Raw genomic sequence first — 12,500 nt, forward strand, 5'->3', positions numbered from 1 at the left:
AATGGTTAATAAAGTTATTTACATTCCAAAGCATGTTATGCCTGCAGAGAATATCGTCGGACAGCAAAAAAAGAAGAAAAAAAAGAACAAAATTCTTTTCTCCTTTTTTTTTGTTTTTACTCACCTTCGACGTAAAAATACACTATGATGGCAACTTTTAAGAATGACATAAACTAAATGATTTGCTTGTTTGTTTTGTTTTCTTAAAAAGAGATCAAGACAGAGTAGAGGAAAAAGCGACAAGCTGACAGGGATGACGGGGAAACTATGTGCGTGTATGTGTGTGTGCGTATACAAGCACGCGTGCGCGCGTATACCCAGACACATTGATGAGAAAACAGAAAGAAGAGGTTACGTTTGTTAGATTATTAGGGAACAAGAGCCCGGTTAGAAAACTAATGTTGACAATCCACCAACAATTAATGGTTATGGTATTCCAATTGTTGTTTTAGTGGTTTGTTACCTTCGTAGCTAGTTGATGTTGGATTTTAGATGTGTCTTCCGTGTACCTGTCCCATAAAAAAACTGCACAAGCCCTATGTTGCCGAAATAAAAGTCACAACACTTGGGAGAGCTTCATTCAATGCGGAAAAAAAAAAAGACACTCTACATACAAACTGCGTACACGCGCGCACGCACGCACACACAGAGGACGTGTGTTTTCGTTTTTAAACATATTTACACGGAAGATTTTTGGTGAATACACATACTATGACAACGATAGACAGATCGGTGAATAAATAGATGGACAGATACCTATATTGAAGGAAGTTAAAGAGAGGGAAAGGGATATTGACGATGACGGATAGATCGAGAGATGCATTTCTAAATGGATAAACATGTTGATAGACAGGCCGACTAACGATCGGATAGACAGACAGACAGATAGATAGATAGATAGATAGATAGATAGATTGACAGAAGGGAAAATAAGAATGCAAAACCGGAAATCTGCCAATATACTCTTTAATTTTAATTCAGTTTTAGATTTAACAAACACTAGCAAATATAAAAATGCATGAACAGAAAGTCTCTCTCTCTCTCTCTCTCTCACACACACACACACACAATCGACATAAAATTACAAACATCTGCAGCAGGAACATGAAAAAAAAAACCTACCTTCAATGACCAGGGTTTTAAAAATTATTTATTATTATTACTATTATTTTCTTAATATTCTTTTTTTTTTTATGTCTGACGGAATATGTCAACAACTTTCACCTGAAGTAGGGATCGTAAAAATTGGTGTTTTTAAAAGATAGCAGGGAGGCAGGTAAGAGTTAACCCCTAACCTCCCCAGAACCTGGCGATCCCTTTCTCCGTCGCATGAGGCTAGCTGCCGATTTATAAAGCGCTCCCGACACACCGAGAAAAGCAGCAGCAGGAGTAGCAGAAGAAGAAGAAGAATACATGTTCCAACCATTAATAGTGGTGGTAGTAGTAGCAGGGCAGTGTTTTGGAAAATTCATGATAAACCACCTAGCATCAATACTTCTGTATGAAGGAGGAGGGAGCCGCAACGCAGTTGCTCGAGCTAAGAAATCTTTTTAAAATTTATACGCTAGTCTTAAGTGAAGAAAGGGACACGAGATAAACTAGCTAAAAGACAGGATGATCATGGCTGGAATGTCTCCGATCATCGGCCAGTTCGATCATAGCTGACATAGGACAAACAACAACTTCCATGTGCATGTATGCATTAGATACACGTATACAGGGAGACACTTTACACAAACATAGAGCTGTACCAGTAAGCATATGATTTGGCTGTTTTCAGAGTATATGTATGTTTATATAGTGCACCTAATGCTCCTGCCACACAAACACATTTATAGACCTTCGTATACGGATGTATGTATGTATGTTATCAATCAGTTTCATTTCTGTATTTCTTGTCAATAGAGAAAGAGCCGGACTCTAACATAGATTCAAGGCTCCTTCATTGGAACTTTTATCAACATCATCTAGGTATTTGTGCATATGGTGTGTGTGTGTGTGCAGTATCTGGCGTTAGTGTATGCGCAGATTTGTATGTTTGTTTTATGGATGCGTTTTTATGTATATATTTTCATATGTATGCATGTATGTATGTGCTCGTGTGTGTGTGTGTAAAAGAGAGCATGTACCACAAACCGCTTTACTTATTAAGAGATGAGAGAAAAATTCCGAGTGCCAGTTAACTTTGAGGGAGTGACAAAAAATAAAAATAAAATAAACCAAAATAAAATTATATAATGAAGAAGAAAAAAATGCCGAAAGTATTTAGTTTTAAATTTGTCACGTTATTTAGCAGCTATTTCTTTAAATGGTTTCTTTCTTTAAGCTGTAAATAATGTGTTTACATGCGCGTGAAATAATATTGTATATCACTCGCTACACGTGCAAATAACTGATGACTAATTTAAACGCACTTCGTGATGTATCGTCAAATTTTCATTTCAATGTATATATATATATATATTTGTAATAGTTTAATATATATAATTTCAACCAATAATATATATATATAAAAAAACACTCTCTGCGGTGTTCCCCACCTACACACACATACGCACGCGCACGCACACGCACATGCACACACACCTTAGATCGAGTTAATGTAAAATGGAAAGATTGCTACACATGCATACACGCATATTGTGCGAGTCAACAATGGATATTCTTGAGAGTTTTGTCAGAAGTAGCAGCTAAATTTGCCTCGAACAAAAAAAAAAGATAAATAAAAGAAGGACACTTGAGATATTAAGTGGGGAGCGGGAAGAAAGCACGGGATGATAACAACTGGGAACGTTTTCATAGTTCTGTCAGACTTGATTTGATTCTGAACAGCGCAGTGTTATTTACAGCGTGTGCGTGTGTTCGCGCCCGTAACATGTGTGCGTGTGTTCGCGGCGCTCGTAATAGTCTGTTAACAAATTAAAACTATGCAGTGCATCGGAATAACAACAATGTAAAGTTATTCTTAAGTAATTAAGGCCACCGATAGGAAGGAAAATTACCTTAACGCCTCATAATGCTTAGTTAAGAAGAAGAAATTCTTTAAAATCTTGTACCGTTACCGGATCCTCTCATACCAATGAACACCGAGGCAAGAAAGCAAAAGTAGAAAAGAATGGCAAATGCACACGCGCGCGCACACACACATGCACACACACACACACACACGCGCGCGTTGTGGGAATGATAGTAAATAATAAAGGAATCGATCGCAGTAAGGTAACTAATTTGAAGGTCCGATTTGAAGGGAGGGTGCTGTCTCAATCACCATCTGGAACCGTTTTTCTGAAAGTCTATGGGGAAATGTAAAATCAGACTAAAAAGGTTCAGAAACGTTAGTGAGAGTGATCAGTGGTGTTAGACTACTTGCAGATTGGAGTTTCGATTCCTAGCTGGTCACTGCACTCAACTCGGCCTTCCTACCCATGAAGAGACCCGTCTTCGATATGCTTTCATAGAGGAAATCAAACGTGTGAATTCACTTTATACCAAAATGATTATAACTATTTTATTTTAGCTATCATCAAATCATCCTGTCATTTTATTTTTCAGCCTAGCCTTTATTTCTTTATTTTCTTTCAAAAATAGTGAAGGTGTCATTTATAGAAGATTTCCTTACTATTTCTAGCACATCAATTGACAACATAGGGATTTGCTCGTACCACAGAAACTGTTGTTGATGTAGAGCTATGTTTGTTCCGTAGATTTTGTTACTGCAATTGACAATACAGAAATAAACGCCTAGAAGGTTTAGCTTCTTACACAGGTGTGAAAACTGAGTTATCAAGGTTTCAACACACTATCTAAATCGAGCCAGTTGAATAATCAACTATGAAAAGTACGGGCGCCACGAAATCCTGTTTCTCTTCCTTGTTGATGACAAAAGTAGTGAAAGCGAGCGAAGTTGCTCCGAGAGTTATGAGCCACAACCGATACAGTTTCGATTCTTAGTAGTGCTACTGAGAAACATAGGAGACACATAATTGCATACAAACCTCCTTTCAAGGTATATATATGAGTGTGTGTTTGTGTGTGTGTATATATATATATATATATATATATATATATATATATATAAAAACAAAAGTAAATGAGTATATGCATATATACGTACAGGTATGTGCATACCGACATCCACCTGTATGTATAGGTGCATATCTGGGTACAGGACATTGCAAACAAACGTAGACGAGAACACACGAGCCACATAGAGAACATTCTACTTCATCAGCTACCCACGTTTTAACACCGGCGTTTCGACGAGATACATACATACATTCATACATACATTTACAAGCACTGAGTCTATTTTTTGTTGTAATTAAGTACAAAACTGATTACATTTAAAAATCTACTTTTATAATGTTATTAGTCGACTTCGTAATGATTTCTTGTAGTCTGTGTAAACTGATTTAAGTGTATACAACTTTTGAAATTTAAAATCAATCTTTCTCGTGAAATGCGTGTATGCATGTGCGTGTGTGTACACATTTATAAAGTATGCTTATGATACTGTAAATATTTATATATACTACAACGTATGTGTGTATCACAGTGTACGTACGTATATATTTATATTTACAAAGTACGCCCGCATAATATTTATATATATACACACACGCACACATTCTAATATATTCATGTATGTTGCTTTTATGTCGTGTTATAAAAACAATTTAATATTATTCAATACTTCATTATACTTTTACTGTCTTGTAAAAGTATAAAACACATACATTATATATAACTTTCAAAATACGTATATATGTGAGTGTATATATATATATATATATATATATATATATATATATATAACTTTTATGATACGTATGTGTAGTGTGTTTGTGAATGTTATATATATATCGTTGTGGAACTCCGTCGGTTACGACGACGAGGGTTACAGTTGATCTGATCAACGGAACTGCCTGCTCGTGAAATTAACCTGTAATTGGCTGAACACTTCACAGACACGTGTACCCCTCAACGTAGTTCTGGAGGAGATTCAGTGTGACACAGGGTGTGACAAGGCTGGCCCTTTGAAATAGAGGTACAACTCAAACAGGAAGAAAGAGTTAGAGAAAGTTGTGGTGAAAGAGTACAGCAGGGCTCGCCGCCACTCATTGCCGGAGCCTCGTGGAGCTTTTAGGTGTTTTCGCTAAAAAAACACTCACAACACCCGGTCTGGGAATCGAAATCGCGATCCAGAGTCCGCTGCCCAAACCACTGGGCCATTGCGCCTCCACTATATATATATATATATTATATATATATATATGTGTGTGTGTGTGTGTGTGTGCATACACATACACATATGTATGTATAATGCAAATTTATAAAAACTTATAGAATACATATATAATGTATATGTATTACACACACACACACACACATATAAAGTGTATATGTATATATATATGTGTGTGTGTGTATTATATAATTGTGGTTGACGATCTGTTTATAGCTGATTTTGCAGTTTTTTATAATTTATTAATGTGCGATAAAAATCAAGACAAAACGAAATAAAAAAAAAGGAAAATATTTGATTAAAACAACAACAAAAATGTGTATTTTTGATAAGCGTCCTTCTACCTCTTCAAGAACACTAAAATAAACTATGTATTATAGCCAAAATTTTCCTCAGAAACATATTGGGGAAAAAAAGTTCAGTTTGAAGAAACTATTAGCAAAGTTTTATTATCTTTTTAACATGTTACAATAATCAGACTGCGTTCGGAGAGATAATAGGTGGCAATCAAAAGGGAAGGTGTGAGAGAAGTTGATAAATATTCTACTGGTGATAACGTGATCAATTAGAAAGAACAGTTTTGCAGAGACAACAATAATAATCCTTTCTACTATAGGCACAAGGCCTGATATTTTGGGGGAGGGGGTCAGTCGATTAGATCAACCCCAGTACGCAACTGGTACTTAATTTATCGACCCAGAAAGGATGAAAGGCAAAGTCGACTTCGGCGGAATTTGAACTCAGAACGTAGAGACGGGCAAAATACCGCTAAGCATTTCGTCCAGCGTGCTACCGATTCTGCCGTCTCGCCGCTTTAAGAATTATAATGATCTTTTCTATTATAGGCACAAGGGCTGAAGTTTAGAGGAGGGGATAGTCGATTACATCGATCCCAGTGCTCAACTGGTACTTATTTTATCGGCCCCAAAAGGATGAAAGGCAAGGTCGACTCCAGCGGAATTTGAACTCAGAACGTAAGGACTGACGAAATGCCGCTAAGCATTTTGCCCGGCGCGCTAACGATTCTGCCAGCTTGCCGCCTTAATAATAAATCATGATAGTAGTTTCGAATTTAGGCACAAGGCCAGCAATTTCGGGTCCGGGGATAAGTCGATAATATCCACCTCTAGCATTCAGCTGGTACTTAATTTATCGACCCCAAAAGGATGAAAGACAGAACGTAAAAACATACGAAAGACAGCTAACCATTTTGCCCCGGCGTGCCATAGAGTCTGCTAGTTCGCCGCCTTAACAACACCATAAATAATCTAACTTCCCGATATTAATTCAATCTCCCATGTGTATGAGTGTGTGTGTGTGTGTGTGAAAATTTCATAACCTTTATTATGTAACTCGCCAATTTCATTCAGTCTTGTAAACATTCCAGCATTATTCTATATATCTTTATTCACCTAGACAGACTGACTAGCCTTAGACCTCAGGTCTAATTAAAAATAAATATGTAAAACTAAAAAAAATTTCGCCAACATGAGTAATGCTTTAGTTATTAAATATTACTTAACCTTTCTATATCGTATAACAAGGCGGTAGTCCATGGAAGGAGATAAAGGACTACCGCTCGAATAAATTATTTCAACCATTCAAAATTGTTATTATTAATGTTGTTGTTGTTGGCACTCCGTCGCTTACGACATCGAGGGTTCCAGTTGATCCGATCAACGGAACATCCTGCTCGTGAAATTAACGTGCAAGTGGCTGAGCACTCCACAGACATGTGTACCCTTAACGTTGTTCTCGGGGATATTCAGCGTGACACAGTGTGACAAGGCCGACCCTTTGAATTACAGGCACAACAGAAACAGGAAGTAAGAGTGAGAGAAAGTTGTGGTAAAAGAGTTCGCCACCATTCCCTGCCAGATGGGCGCGTGGAAGAGTACAGCAGCGTTCGCCACCATCCCCTGCCGGAGCCTTGTGGAACTTTAGGTGTTTTTGCTCAATAAACACTCACAACGCCCGGTCTGAGAATCGAAACCGCGAGTCCGCTGCCCTAACCACTGGGCCATTGCGCCTCCACTTTATTATTAATAATGAATAAATAAATAAATTGTTGTTTCTTGGCCGAAATCATACTGCGTCTTGCGATACCTAGTTTTTTTTACAATCTGAGTTCAAATGTCGCCGAAATTAACTTTAATTTTAATCCTTCGGGGTCGATTAAGTAAACCATCAGTCAAATTACCGGAATCGAAATAATCAATATAATCTTCCCCAAGTGGCTGACCTTATGGTTTATACTAGAAAGTATTATTATCATTATCATCATTATCATGCGCAAGCTGGTAGAATTGTTAGCGCACCAGATAAAATGGTAAGCAGCATTTCGTCCGGCTTTATGTTCTGACTTCAAATTCCGCCGTAGTTGACATAACCTATCATCTTTTAGAGGTCGATGAAATAAGTACAAGTCAAGTAAGTACTGAACTCGATGTAATCGACTAAGCTAGCCCCTTAAAATCTATTGGCTTTGTGCCAAAATACGAAACCATTCTTTTTTAAGGGGATGAGCTGGCAGAATCGTTAGCATGCCAGACAAAATGCTTAGCGGCATTTCGTCCGTATTTACGTCTTGAGTTCAAATTCCACCGAGGACGACTTTGTCTTTCATTCTTTCGGGATCGATAAATTAAGTACCAATGAAACACTGGGGGTCGATGTAATCATCTGGTCCCCTGCCCCCACCCCAAATTTCAGGTTTTGTGCCTTTAGTAGAAAAGTTTATTGCTATTATTTTGGTCGATAAATTAGGTGAAACACTGGGATCGATGTACTCGACTAGGCCCCTTCTCCTAAATTCCAGGTCTTGTGCCTATAGTAGAAAGGATTATTATTATTATTATTATTATTATTATTATTATTATTATTATCAAATAAGGCGGTGAGCTGACAGAATCGTTTGCATGCCGGACAAAAAGCTTAGCGGCATTTCATCTGTCTTTATGTTCTGAGTTCAAATTCCGCTGAGTTTAACTTTGCCTTTAATCCTTTCAGGGTCGATAAATTAAGTACCGGTCGCGTACTGGGGTCGATGTGATCGACTTAACCCTTTCCCCCAAATTTGAGGTCTTGTGCTTCCAGTAGAAAGGATTATTATTATTAGTAGTAGTAGTTAATCGTACAACAAATATGGAGAGTAATGATTTGAAATACAAGTTGAAAAGTATCGTACTATGTACAGCTTATTAACCAGTCCGTTTTCCTTATTACTACACACACACACCACATCGATACATGTCTATGTGCAAGAATTGTTTTGCATTTAAGAAAGTGCTAAATAATATATCTTAGATTTTATTTATAAACTTCAAATATCGAGGTTGATAAATTAGGTACGACTTTATAACTCGCTTGTAAATTTGTAAACTTTCATCAAGGAGATAAATAATTAATTATACATTAGTGTATTCTGAATTTAAATATCGCTGAGGTCGAGTTCAACATTCATCTTTAGAATAAATATACGCCAAGTACTGAAGTCGATTTGATCGACTGCACATTTCCCCTCTAATTTTGTGACTTTGTACCACTGTTAATGAGTTGGTGTCAAAACTACACGCACGCGTGCACGGTTTTGCGAAATAATGTTCATTTGATGTAGTATTTCCCGACCATTTTTTTTTTAGTCTATAGATCCCTTTGAGTCCTATTTTATTCAGGTGCACCCTCATAGCCATTTGCATTTTTAAAAAATCCTATAATATTTTTATAATTAAATATCATTAGGAATTGTATGAAAAAAAAAACATTAAAATATTTTGTGAATTGTAGAAGTATAACCAATTGATTGCACATGAACATTAACGACAAAGTCTTATATGGATGCCCTCGCCCCGGGGCCATAAGGGTCCCCGGTTTCAGAACAACCGACCAATTAGATAGACGAAGTTCCTGTTACCAAAATTGAAGATCGCTGCAAACGGTAAAGCCTCAGACATAAGCCGACTTACAACACAACCAGGTAAAATGATGATGATGATGAAGATGAAGATGATGATGATGATGATGATGATGATGATTTCCTTATTTGCCACCAGGGCGATGGGTGAAGGGTATAATAGGAAGACAAAGCGTGGTGATTTACACAGAATGATGAAGAAAAGAAAACTAGAAATAAATGTAAGTATGCATGGTACATGATATTAGTTTCAAGTGTTGCTACAAGGCAAGCAATTTTGTGGGAGGGGCTAAGTCGATTACATCGATCCCAGTGTTCAACTGGTATTTATTTTATCGATTCCGAAAAGATAAAAAGCGAGTTGACCTCGGCAGAATTTGAACTCAGGATATAAAGTCGGACGAAATGCTGCTAAGCATTTTGCCCTACATGCCAACGATTTAACAAGCTATTATGTACCTTAACATGGTACATAATATTAATAAAAAGAAATGAAATGATGTACATATGGTATATGTCATTAAAAGAAAAGAAAAAGAATAGTTGATAATGAGGAACCCACTCTCCAAGATCTTCCTGAAACTAAGGGCAAAAGCTCTCTCCAATCTTTGTTCGACTTAGAGGTTTATACTTGAAGTCGTGCCATTCTCTCTAGTCAATTTTACCACATTCACCCACCTTTCAATAAATTCACTCGCAGACACCATCTCACTTTCTACCCTCACCGTCCTTTTCAAGAATAACTTGAACAAAGTAGATGAGGGGCTTTACCAAAGTGGAAAGTTTCTGTCGTCATCCCTTTCTTCCCTACTTGGAGGGCGATGGGGCAATCATCACTATAGACCAAAAGAAATCAGAAATCTTGGGAACATTTTCTGCAATACATTCTTTTGGCTCGTAGCTTCCTATCTAGTGTACCATTGCAGCGTATGTTGATGAAGCTCTTTCTGTTTCACGCTCAATTATCTCTGGTGTTCATCAGTTTTGTTTTATCCACCACTTTCTTCCTTTCATACGTCAATGACTTATTTGTTGTCACATCCAACAACGCCCACTCTTATGCACGTGACTCCCTAACTTCCGCCAACCATGAATCATTCAAATGCAGCCTAGATACCTCATACTAAACTTGCATTGAATCCATAAACAGAAACCTTGAGAACATCCTTCAGTGGAGCGATGCCAACTCTATTTCTTTTAGCATCAAACACAACACATAGCAAGAAAACATCACCACATCCCGACTAATCATGAGCCAACTCACACAGACTCCAAATGCAGTCACCGAGGATCTTTGTTGGCGGACGTACATCTTTAGCAAAGATAGGTTTTCCTTTCAGAACCAGAAAATACTTCGGCCCCACAATTGCTCACACTCTACAAGATTCGAGTGAGACCCACGATGGTGTAACTGCATCCACATCTGGTACAATACTTCTGCTCACACGGATATCCTGGGCAACCGTAACTTGAGAAGGACCACTCAACTAACTGATACCCAAACACTAACGAACACGTTCCAGTCTCTGATCTACAGGCGTGCTGTCTTGGAACTGGCTGGTCTCGTACCTCCACCCTCAGACACCCCGATCCACTCGTTTTCCACCTCGTCACTCTTGGTGAGTCATACCCCACCTCACTCGCCTCGAAGAATTTAACTGCAATTAGAAATTCCAAAGTATTACAGAAGAAAAGAAATAATAAACCATACACGTTGTTTTATTTGTAATTTTTCAAATAAAACGAAACTGATAGACCAACCGTTTTTTGTTTTTGTTCGTGTCAAATCTCTTGATTTACATACGTGTGTGTGTGTGTGATGTGTACGCATGTATAGATTTTATAAGTTTGTATGTGGGCGCGTACGTTTGCACACACCTGAAAAAGTGTAACATGCAACACCAGGTGACTGAAACTTAGGATTTCGGGAATGTCTTACTGACATGTAAAATAGTGGACTATATTGTCGGTTGTGTTGTTCTTTCCATTTTTTATGACAGTTGGAATGGTTTGATGGAAATTTGGCGGCTATTTCTAGTATGTCGAGCAAGAAAATTGAGGTTCCCTTGTTGACGGAAAAGAAACATTTTCTGCTTTTAATACCTAAAAAAATACTGAATGTCGTTTTTGTAGAGATATTGTGTTACAGTTGTCGTTTTGTCCCAAGTGAGCTCTGATCAGACAGACTTCATCAGTTAACCTTTTCGGTTACAGTGTATCTACAACTACATTATCATATGCGTTCTTTTTAATAAAACCGGGGGTAATTTAAGAAAGATTTGGCTGCCATATCTAGCAGGTCGAGCTATTAGAAAAAAGTTTCTGGCTCGTTACGGTAGCAAATTTGCAGACATTCTTGAACAGCTGATTTTATTCGGAGTAGTCTTTGTCTACCTCCAGCCAGCGCCACTTACCACCACCACTATACAACTGTGGCTAGCCCGCTTCTGTTTTGAACTTATTTATTTCTCTAACAATTTACTCAAAAATTTTGATAATATATATCCGGAATTTTATTGTAATAAACGTGATTTTCATTAACTTTAAATAAAGAGAAAGCGGCGAGCTGGCAGAACCGTTAAGTTCGCTGGACAAATCGCTAGAGCGGCATTTCGTCCGTCTTTATGTCCTGAGCTCAAATTCCGCCGAGGTTGACTTTACCTTTCATCCTTTCGGGGTCCCCACAAAAAAACAAAACAAAAAAAAACAATGAATAAATAAATGCTAGCCCTGTGCCAAAATTTGAAACTTAATTTTAAAATAAAGATTATAGGACTCATTAATTTTGATTTCAAATTTTGGAACATGAACAGAAATTTCGGGGGAGAGGGTATGTCGATTACATCAACCCCAGTGTTCAATTGGTACTTATTTGATCGACCCCGAAAGAATGAAAGGTAAAGTCGATCTCGGTGGAATCTGAACTCAGAACAGAGAGACGAAATGCTGCGAAGCATTTTGCTCGCCGTGCTAACGATTCTGCCGGCTCGTCGGCATTCATTTTGATAATAATAATTGTTTCAGGACGTTATCTGTAGTTATAATCAGATTTCCTCTGTTTAATATGGACGCATAGAACAGACGGGTGAAATGTACAAACATGATTAAATATGTAGATTGCTGAATTATAAATTAATTACGAGACAATTGGATGCCTTTCTCTCTCATAAAACAAGTGCGTGTTTATACAGAAAGAGAGAAAGAGAGATTAAGGAAAGCTTAAAAGAATTCAAAAATCAAAATAAGAGGGAGAAAAAACCACTGATAAAGAGATCCCAAAGGTTTGGCCTGCAGTATTAAATAAAAGAATATTTAGGAAGGCTATCATTATCGATCAGTTAC

The 12,500-nt window shown here is 37.5% G+C and overlaps 1 protein-coding gene across 9 annotated transcripts in view; it reads right to left on the reverse strand.

The window, feature by feature from the left end:
* The window catches only part of LOC106881143 (zinc finger protein rotund), a 431,625-nt gene that overhangs the window by 366,009 nt on the left and 53,116 nt on the right, over positions 1-12,500 (reverse strand). The window contains exon 1 of one of the 9 annotated variants that reach the window (XM_052966236.1): positions 1,123-1,994. The exons of 7 other annotated variants lie outside the window; for them this stretch is intronic. The gene's annotated coding sequence lies outside the window, so the exon portion shown is untranslated. Of the gene's footprint in view, positions 1-1,122; positions 1,995-12,500 lie in introns of those variants that run through there. One more of the 9 variants, XM_052966240.1, reaches the window with a different exon arrangement.

Source organism: Octopus bimaculoides, chromosome 3 (assembly GCF_001194135.2).
Source record: "Octopus bimaculoides isolate UCB-OBI-ISO-001 chromosome 3, ASM119413v2, whole genome shotgun sequence".
NCBI classification, from domain to species: Eukaryota; Metazoa; Mollusca; class Cephalopoda; order Octopoda; family Octopodidae; genus Octopus; species Octopus bimaculoides.